This window comes from Anser anser, assembly GCF_964211835.1.
Source record: "Anser anser genome assembly, chromosome: 6".
Taxonomy (NCBI): Eukaryota; Metazoa; Chordata; class Aves; order Anseriformes; family Anatidae; genus Anser; species Anser anser.
Genome location: NC_139726.1, coordinates 37,102,567 through 37,110,433, shown reverse-complemented (window position 1 = coordinate 37,110,433; position 7,867 = coordinate 37,102,567).

The window sequence follows — 7,867 nt, the reverse complement described above, 5'->3', positions numbered from 1 at the left end:
GCACAAATCAAGACATGAGATTCCATCTGAACACATGAAAATACATCATTTTTTTATTTATTTTTACTGTGAGGGTGGTCAAAAACTGCAACAGGTTGCCCAGAGAGGTTGTAGAGTTCCCATCCACGGAGATATTTGAAACTCAGCTGGAGATGTTCCTTGGCAACCTGCTCTAGCTCGCCCTGCCTGAGGACGGTTGGACTGGATGATCTGAGGGGTTCCTGCCAACCTCAACAATTCTGTGATTCTATGGAAAATTTCCTGTCTGTCTTCTCAAGCGCAAAAAGAAACCCAGAGCTCTACTAAGCTTGATGCATAGAGTAGGAAAGCAAGGTCACAAACTCCCTCTGTATCTGTAAAGGGCTGGGACTAAGCTGGGAAGACAGAACTGGCCATCTTCTCTTATCTGTCAAGGAGATACATGTTCCTTTCAGATCCACTTTAAGACAGTATTTCCAGTATCTGTTCCACTGATGAACAATTTTGCTCTGTCTCACAAAGAGACATTTAAAATCTTACTCATATTTTTTTCAATTGTCATTCCAATTGCCAGCCCCTGAGAATGACTTTGATATTATCTGGCAGTGATTGAATGATTCCCATTTGCCGTGAAGGTGACCTGCAAAGCAAACCACTGCTTCTTTATGATGTTTAAAGAAACCAGAATTTTATATATATATATATTTTTTTCCTAGCATTATCTTTCCTGCTTCTTTTTTAACCTTAGGATGATAAGGCTACCTACTTGCATCTGCAGGCAATGGAAGCACCAGCCTTCTGACCTCCTTACTGGAGGTGCAGTCAGTCTTCCACAAACAGCATAAGCACAGAAGGCACTGATGCTGGTGTATCTTCAGGCACAAGACCCTCCAGAAGACTCCCAAATACTCAGGAACAACAAGTTGGCCAAAAAAGAAGCCCAGAAGCCATGACAGCATTATGCAATTGGATGGGAGAAGAGAGAGATGCATTGTCAGTATCTAGGACTCCTGCAATAATCTGGTCTTAAAAATGTTAATGAGCACTGGCTGCATGAGTGGGTCATGCCAAAGAGGCAGCACCAAAACTGTGCTTGTGCACTTCACGGGATATCTGGTAAAGTGTGTGACTGCAGCCAAATCAGGAGCCTTTCCATCATGGAGGGTCTTGAATGTGTGTGCCATTCAGCCAGTGCCTTACCCACACAAGTCAAATTTTGCCTGCAACGAATTCTACAGCAGGGTTCCAGTGATGAAGCTAAATCCTCTTCCAAGCTCATTTGCTTGCTGCAGAACATTCTTCTGCGTGCAAGATATGAATGTTTGTAGGCTAAGATTCACAGGGAGGTTTCTGTTCAAAGCAAAATCAGGGTTGAGTTATTAAAAGAGTTCTCAGCAGTCCTGTATCTGGCAAAAATCCCATGCATCTCAACAGGACTGTGATTTCACCCTCTGGCTTTAATGGAGTTATGCCAGCAGAGAAATTGGTCCAAACTCCCCCTTTCCTTTCAGTTGATTGGTATTCAGAGCTACTGGAGTCCCCAAGTAGGTCTTCCTGCAAGAAATCTGCCAGCAAAAGCAAGAGCTGATGCTTAGTGCTTTATTGCACGCAGAGATTAAAAATATACAGAGGCCCCAAAACGCCACCTTTCACCAAGTTTTACTAGGCCATTACCTACCTCTGACAAGCTCCTAAGTAAAGCTACGGATTTGGTCAGCTGTTTTTTTTAACATTGATTACACTTCAGCTCCCTGAAGCATGCCCATTTAACAAGCTAGCAGCAGACCCTGGTGTCTTGGTGACTCCAGGAAACAGCAGCTTGCTGCTTTCAGTATCTCCTGAGCGCACAGTATTTGGCCTTTGGGGTCATGATTTCCCTGACGACACCCCAGAGGAATATCGGTTTAAATTTCCCCCATACCGATGGGGAGCATAGGAGCTAGTCCTGTCTTTTCAACTGGAGATCTGAAAAACCATGAGTGACAAGTCCCAAAGATTTATGGGCTTAAAGCCCCCTAACATTCACAATTGCTGTTTCTTGGATCTCCAGTGAGTCTTATAGCAAAAACCAGACCTCACAGCCTTGCTCCTTCATCAGAGGGGTCTTTACTTGAATGGTTTAATAAGTGCAGCTGGGGGAGATTAGCACTTTCGCACTGCGGCCGTGCCAGAATAACCCCACTGTGTCCACAAGGACACCAGTTACAGACACGCAAACACATACAGTACCTCCTTTTTTATCTAGAGAAAATAGGTATCAGCTTTCCACTAAAAAAAAACAACGTGCTGAGAGCCCTTAAACCAGCCCTGCTGTCACGGCTGGCTGGCCAATACATGAGAGAAATACTTAAAATCAGAGGGAGAACAGCAGTTGGAGTGGGGCACAGCTTTGCACGCACCTCTGCGTTTCCCCTGGAGTGAGATGAGTCACTTGCTTCACACACATGTGGCTCAGCACAGGGCAGCCAGCACTGGGAAGTTGTCTGCAGTGGCTCACCAACCCTTAAATTACCAGCAAGCCGAGCCCTTTTCCATCTGTTTTAGCCAAGGGAGTCAACATTTCAAAAAGCTTTATGAACACCTTCTGCAGGGCCAGTCCCTGCCAGGGGTGATTCCTGCATGAATCGTCACAGGACACCCTCTGTGGCAGCCCCACGAGCCCTGGAGCACCTACCTCTTGGCTCTTTCTGCCCCAGGAGGGTTTCACTGCTCTGCTCTGCAGACCCACCACACCACCCTGCCGCCAGCCGGCTCCACGAAGGCTAATGGGCTGGAAGTTCAGCATCGGTCTTGCATCATCTAATGATAACCTTCCAAAGAAAAAAAATATAAGGGATTTATGTCCAGGATGGAGGCTTTGAAGATTTAATTTGGTTTGGATTTTTTTTACGGGGATTTCCCCCCCCCCCCCCTTCCCCCTTTTTTTTTTCTGTGGTGGTGCCTGTTTTTTCCTGAAAGCTTCCTGGCAATATTGGTAATATGGACTTCTGCCTTCCTCTAATCTTAAAGAATGACAAAAAGTTATCTTGTTCACCCAGGTCAGTGCCCTCGGCAGAGGAACCACGTCTTGTTCTCAGTGCCACAGAGCTGGAAGAAGACATTGGGCCAGCCACCAGCCCTCCTCTTTGTCCTCCCGGCACCCTCCATGTGTGCTCGCCGCCTTCCTGGAAGGGGTTGAGTTTTGCTAACGAGTCAGATGTGGCCATAACACCTGGTGAAAAAAGGGGAGGCACAGCGCTGTGCTGAGTAAGCGTGGGAATAGGTCCCTGCCCTCGGCGCTGTGCAAACAGCCGCAGCGCTGCTGGGGACGTGGCTCGGGGCTGCCCGCACAGGAGCGTGTAGACACGGTCTGGGCTGCTCAGCTCTGTGCTAGCAGCGAAAAACAAATCCTGCGCGGGCTAAACAAATCCCATCCATAGCAAAGTGCTTCATACATTACTAACTCAGCCTCCCGCGGACCAGTGGGGAATCCAGCTGCTCGCCCCGGAGCGCGGCACATTTTTCTTCCTCTTCTCCCCTTCTCCCCCTGGCACCTGTAGCTGCTCTCTGATGTGCACAGCTTTGTGTCAGTGACTAACGAGTACATAACAGGCACCGCAGGTTTCCGTAGGCTGCACGCTGTCACTGATATTTAGGAGCTCAGGAGAGGTCCTAAGAACCACCCACCTGGCCCAAAAATGGGTGAGCAGATGTTTTTTTTTCAGAGCATCAAACCTGCCATTGCAGCACATTTCAAGTGCCACTGGCAACTCAAAGGGGTTTTGTACTGCAGCTTTTATGTTCCCCCCTCCGTCTTATGAGCATGTGTAACATCAACATTCCTGCCCAGCTAGGATAACAAAGGAAACAGTTCCTCCTGAAAGCTACCCATGCGCGTGAAATGCACGGGTACTGTAAATAGTCATTTCTGATTTAGCACCTCTGGAATGGTACCGTTTGAAACAAGCCAAGCCAGTTTGGGATGTCTTAAAACAGGGTATTAAAATAAATAAATAAAGTCTTACTCATAGTGATAACAGGTTTTTAGGAACCATTTTACTGCAGCTTGGGTGGGTAACACAGCCGAGCTGCTCTGACATCACACATACGGGGAAAAGAGCGCTCCGGCTCCTTGTGATGACACAGAAACCCCAGCCACAAAGGCGGTGCAGCAGCACATCAGATTGCAGCCTCATGTCATCAGCCACAAACCAGCCCGTTCCTTTCCTCCTGGCACCTCACGCCTACCAGAAAGTTAACATTTAGAGGCCCGATTTAGGTCTTGCTCCAGTCCCTGGGAGCTCCTCCAGACAAAGCAATGCTGGTGGAGGTGGCATCACCTCATCATCAAAGTGGTTTTTGCCCAGGCTTGGTTCAAAAGCCACATGGGATGTCTCAGTGACTGCAGCTTCGCTTTAGGAAAGAGGAGCTCGATTCCTTGCTGGTGGGCAAATCCCAAGGCATCAGATATTTTCATGGCTTGTATTGAAATGGATTTACCAATTTGGAGCATTTCTGCTTTTGTAAAACCTCTTACCATGAAATAGCTATCATTTCTGTTCTGCTGGATCTCCTCAACCAATAAACTACTTCAGTGACATTAAAATATCAGATACTGTATGCATGTTGTGCAGCAAGTCACACTGTTCCCTTCCTGTTACTTTTGATTATATAAAGAACTAAAAATTTGATTACTCTGTGGACTAATTTTTTCTCTTTGTAACCACAAAGACACTGGTGCCAAGTACACTTCTTCCTGTTGAGGTTGTAGTTAAAAGTATTTCTGAGAGTTTCATGTTTACTGAATGGTGGTATTGCAGAAGACAATAAAATACTTTTTTTTTTCTGAAAAAAGTTAATTAATTATTGGAATTAAGCTTAAAATTCAAACATAGCTGGCGGACCAAATCTCCAGGTTGATCAATTTTCAGTTATATTATCTAGCAATGCCATAGTTTCATTAAGTTCTCCAGTCAACCTAGATTTTTCACACATAACACAATACTGAAATCTTAATGTACAGGAGAAATATTTTGTATTAAGATGTTTCAAGCCTTTTTTTTTTTTTGTAAGTATAAAGGAAGAACATCAATCCAACTGTTTTAAGTAAATCACCTTTACTGTATGCGGATATTGGCCTCCACCTATGCCTGGCACCTTGAATCCCAGGTTGATCAATCCAATTCTTAAAAATTCCACCCAGCCATTCCAGAAAAATACCCTTAGCCTCTACTCCAGAGGCTGAATACAATGACAAGAAGAATATGTATGACCTTACAGCAAGCCTGAAACTTGGTCCTCTTTTTCTCTTGTATCCCTGGAACAATTAGACTAACTATGGGACAAGTCATGGCAATGCCAACAGTGAAAGAAAGGGATGTTCCTGAAGTGGCAACACATGAAGGCAACGTGTAGAAGACTCCAGGAGATGGTTAACTGGCCGAGCTTTTGCTGGGCAGGTGACTGTGAACACAGAGCAGGGTTCTTGCTGTGCTGGTTTGTTTCAGACAAAGAAGGCTTTTTAGTGTAATCAGAATCTTTCATCTCTTTGTCTTGCTTCTATATCCTGGCTTCAGTGTGAAAGATTAAAGCCAATACACGTTTATTGTCAACATTTTGTCTTACTCCTTCTACAGCAGTGTCTTTCCTCCTGCTGGGTTCTCTGAGTTTTCCTGTACCAAGCGTTGTTACAGTAAGTTACAGTACAGGTTTGCTCCTTGCATTGTTTTTCTTTTGAGTGTAATCTTCATTCCTGCGTGCTGAGACTACTGTTTCATATATTGTTATCGTATTAGGTAAACTAAAATGAAGTCCTAGAAGAACAGTTTACTCATCTCACAATACTGATGAAATTAATAATATTTATACCTATGTAGCATCTTCCACTGGGTAGAATCCAGGCATGTTATCAATGGTATATTAATTTAACCTCTTGAAGTGGTTGCAGATTATTGAATATTATTCTTGGTTAACAGGTGGGGAGATATTAAGGCAGTAAGAAAAGTGAGTGCCTTCTCAGTTTGGGACACGTTAGACTGGGGAGTAAAACCTGTAGTTCCCCACTTGCATCGCAGTGCTTGCTGTTTCCTTCCAAAAGAAGCAAACAGCAAACTACTAAGATGATTTCACCACCGGCATAGTGGGAATATACTTCACTCCCTGATGCAAAGTATTCTCCTGTGGTATCTTCAAAGCATTTTACAGGTCTGGGTAAAGTCAGGCCACCTCTCCCATGTGCTCTCACACATGGAGACCGACTGAGAAGGTATTTACTGGCCCATACACATGTCCGTGGAAAGTCTTCCATTCTGCCCGGTTTGTTTACTTCCCATAGGATCATTAGGAGGCACATCATCCTCTTCATTATCCACACATTTATTTAGTCATCAGTCTCATCTGACTGAGCTTCAGTTGCTGTGATACAGAATTAAGAGATGGGAAAGCCACAATAACACACTTCAATAATCCCCTAAATAAGTCTGATCCTAGGCATCACCAGATGCCATGTAAAAGACACACGTTGCGAATACCCCTGCGTTCACTGGGATTTCTGACATTAATTTGTACAGCCTGAAATTCAATACCTTTCATTCTTACAGCTAGTTTGTGAGAAAATCGGCTGTTGGCAAAGGCTGAAGGGAGGCTGGTGTGCCCTGCTGCCTCCTGAGGCCTCCTCGCTGCACCCAGGTGTGGTGGACCCTGGCTGAGCCCTGGGCTGGAGGAGGCATCTGCCCTGAGCTTCCCTGGCAAAAGGAAAATACCCTCTTCCACTTCTTAGCTTTAGTTAAGCCACTTTGGACCTTCTGTAACCAAATTTGACGGTCACTACCCCATCTCAGCTTTGCAGCTCTCCTTAATTAGCAGGTTGCAGAGCAACACATAATTAGCAGTAAGTGCTGTCTGTCCGCAGCCAAGTGATGCACCGGGGAAGGATGCAGACGGTTCACGTGGAGCCTGCGTCACACCAACCGCTCCGTCCTGTCCTTACAGCCAGGCAGGTTCATGCTCATCAGGTACCAGTTACCCAATACCTCAGCGGCGACGTGCAAGATGCCCAGAGCATCATTTCGATTGCCACTGCCACCCTCTGATCTCACGGGGCTGATCCGGTGTGCAAATCGCAGGGCAATTTAAGGACTGTATAACTAGCCCCAGGCTTCCTGTTAACCATCACTCCCACACCCCACCAGCAACTGGTGTAACCCCACTGCTAAACGTGCCCCAAGCAACTGCAAAAACTGGCAGCGGTGGCTAGCGCTGAACACTTGCTTTCTTTAATGCAAAAGCCCCCCGGGACTGACTGCGCATGGCACAATGCACAGCTGAAAACAGCACTCAGGGGGTTAATGCAGCTCGGGGAAGCATTGGTCATTTGAGGAATTGGTCACTAATCACCAGACAGTTTCCCTGGCCGGTAATTAAACCGATCTGGACATGCAAAGGGCAGTTCCCTTGCCGAGGTGCAGGTCCTGGCATGGATCTCCAGCACCCTGCCACGGAGGATGTGCTCCTCCACGCTTAGGAGGCTCCAAGAAGCATTTCCCATGTGAATCGGGCACAGAGCTGTTAAACCACCACGCTATCAAGATCAGCAATGGCCACAGTTACACGAGACTCAAAAAGCCAGAACGGTGCTATTTTGTCTGCTTTGTGTGTCGGCTTTCCCTGCTTGAGGCTTTACCCCTCGACTCCACTAACCCGTGGCTGCTACCTGGGGACATCAGATAAACAGCCTTCCTCTGGCTCTGCGTTTGACAAAGGAGCCCTCCTCCCCTTCCCTCCTGTTACAGTAATTCCTTTAATATTTGCCCCCCACACAGTGTTTATTCTGCAGTCAGAAAGGAAATTCATGTGCCGTGCCTGTGCTGGTGACCCCCCCGGAACCACCAGCAGCGAATGTAAACTCCAG